A 2,500-nucleotide genomic window follows, 5' to 3' on the forward strand; every position below is an offset into this window, starting at 1 on the left:
GTGATGGTTTTGTGCCACAATGGTGCGCCTCCTCGAGGCTGGTGTAAGGAGAACAGATGTCTTTATTTCTCCATGTCACTGCCTCTTTGCATGTGGTGTGCTGCAATTAGCAGAACAGATACAAAGAGTAAACAAGTACTTGCAATACAACTGGTCTGGCATTTCTCCGAGATAGAGCTATTAGCAGTTGTAAACTCCCAACCAGACTTTTCTTGACTCATTAAATATAAATAATGAGCGCAATCGCGCTGCTACAGTTCACTCATATTGAAACCTATCGGCAAAAGTGCAATTATCTATGTAACCGGCAAAAGTTCAATTAATTATGTAACAGGGTCGATGTCATGCAATGAGCTCGACTTCTGTCAAACGAGATCGTGCTGTGAAAAAAAGAGAAAAAGTAGTCCACAAACCAGATGGAAAACAGCGAGCCTCCTATGTTTTCAGTACTTGGTCGCTGCGCTCAAGGAGGGCTAACCACCGGAAAAGGCATGACGTATGCATGCCTTCCACTAACAAAAGCAAGCAGATTTTAACAGGGAAGCCCACGAACCAATGAAAGACACCAACGTGAAATGGACGGGGCTCCTAGCCCTTTTCTAACTACTACAGCGTCTCGCAAGCAATACGCATGCGCAAGCGCATTCTAGCGCAGGCTTGACTCTAAAAAATCTCCTAGGATTGTTGGAGGAAGATATCCCTTTATGCACATCAGCTCTCCTGAACATAAGGCAGATACCCTTGCACTCAAGGCAGCCCGAAGTGCACCTTTGCATAGACAAAGAGCAGAACTGCACCATTTCTGTGAAGATATGTCTCAGTTCTGCTCTCTTAGAGTGAAGCACAAAGGAACTTTGCTGGCTGTGCTGCACTGCGTCCCTTCTTTCTAAATATTCCAATTAGTGATCAGTTTACCAAAAAAGTAGCAAATCTGCACCCATAGATGTACTCCTTGAAAGGATACAAATTTACTACCTTTTTAAAATACACAATCACTGGCAATAGTAGCCTTGGAAAGCTATGCCAGATTCAGGTATGAAGCTATGCCCCTTTTCATTCTCAGACTCACACAATCCTCTCTCCTGCTGATTCCATTGTAACTCAGGTATGCTCTGCTCCTTCATATAGTCCCCAGCACGGCATCCTGACAAGTCTCCTGGCTCCATAGCTCAGGGGTTAGAGCACTGGTCTTGTGAACCAGGGGTCGTGAGTTCAAATCTCCCTGGGGCCTCACAAACATTTTGGATTTAACAACACTTTTTAGTTCATTGGGGAGCCTCACTACAAATATTCTTTTCAAGATAGAAAAACAAAGGCGACACAGGGCAAAGCACGCAAGAAAGGGGGGCATTACACACAGTGTCAGTGGAATGACAAACACAATACTCCTACAGGGTCATACAATTGACTTGTGTGAGTATGGGGGATGTTTAGAGTGTGACATCCCAAAATATCATTCTTGACTTGGTCGTTGGCTTTGGTGCCCCTTCAGCCACGTCCTTTCCAATGCACATGTCATTTTCTTAATATCATCCTGATTTCACTGTGAGATTTTAACTTGTTCTTTTTTTCGGGTCCGGAATTTAAGTGTACATTTAGGCCCATGTTTAAACAGATTTTTCATCGGGTTGCATCACTTTTTCGATGCAGCATTAACACAATTAGTTTTTTGGTATTTACAAAGCCATGCACATGTTAAGAAAAAGTAACAGCACACAGCACCTTGCTCTGCCATGCTTTACTTTGCGTCAGGTAGGTGTTCCACAGGTGGTACATGGTTTTCTTGTACATCCACACATGGATTTTGATGTAAACCCATGTTTACAAAAACATACAGTCATGGTTTTGTGCCACAATGGTGCGCCTCCCCGAGGCTGGTGTAAGGAGAACAGATGTCTTTATTTCTCCATGTTACTGCCTCTTTGCATGTGGTGTGCTGCAATTTGCAGAACAGATACAAGGAGTAAACAAGCACTTGCAATACAACTGGTCTGGCATTTCTCCGAGATAGAGCTATTAGCAGTTGTAAACTCCCAACCAGACTTTTCTTGACTCATTAAATGTAAATAATGAGCGCAATCGCGCTGCTACAGTTCACTCATATTGAAACCTATCGGCAAAAGTGCAATTATCTATGTAACCGGCAAAAGTTCAATTAATTATGTAACAGGGTCGATGTCATGCAATGAGCTCGACTTCTGTCAAACGAGATCGTGCTGTGAAAAAAAGTGAAAAAGTAGTTCACAAACCAGATTTAAAACAGCGAGCCTCCTATGTTTTCAGTACTTGGTCGCTGCGCTCAAGGAGGGCTAACCACCAGAAAAGGCATGACGTATGCATGCCTTCCACTAACGAAAGCAAGCAGATTTTAACAGGGAAGCCCACGAACCAATGAAAGACACCAACGTGAAATGGACGGGGCTCCTAGCCCTTTTCTAACTACAACAGCGTCTCGCAAGCAATACGCATGCGCAAGCGCATTCTAGCGCAGGCTTGACTC

The 2,500-nt window shown here is 43.7% G+C and overlaps 1 non-coding gene across 1 annotated transcript; it reads left to right on the forward strand.

The window, feature by feature from the left end:
* Positions 1-1,158: 1,158 nt before the first annotated feature.
* TRNAT-UGU (transfer RNA threonine (anticodon UGU)) lies at positions 1,159-1,231 on the forward strand. The gene has a single exon. It is a non-coding gene; the product is annotated as a tRNA-Thr (tRNA).
* Positions 1,232-2,500: the final 1,269 nt, after the last annotated feature.

Source organism: Pleurodeles waltl, unplaced genomic scaffold, assembly GCF_031143425.1.
Source record: "Pleurodeles waltl isolate 20211129_DDA unplaced genomic scaffold, aPleWal1.hap1.20221129 scaffold_39, whole genome shotgun sequence".
In the NCBI taxonomy this organism is placed as follows: domain Eukaryota; kingdom Metazoa; phylum Chordata; class Amphibia; order Caudata; family Salamandridae; genus Pleurodeles; species Pleurodeles waltl.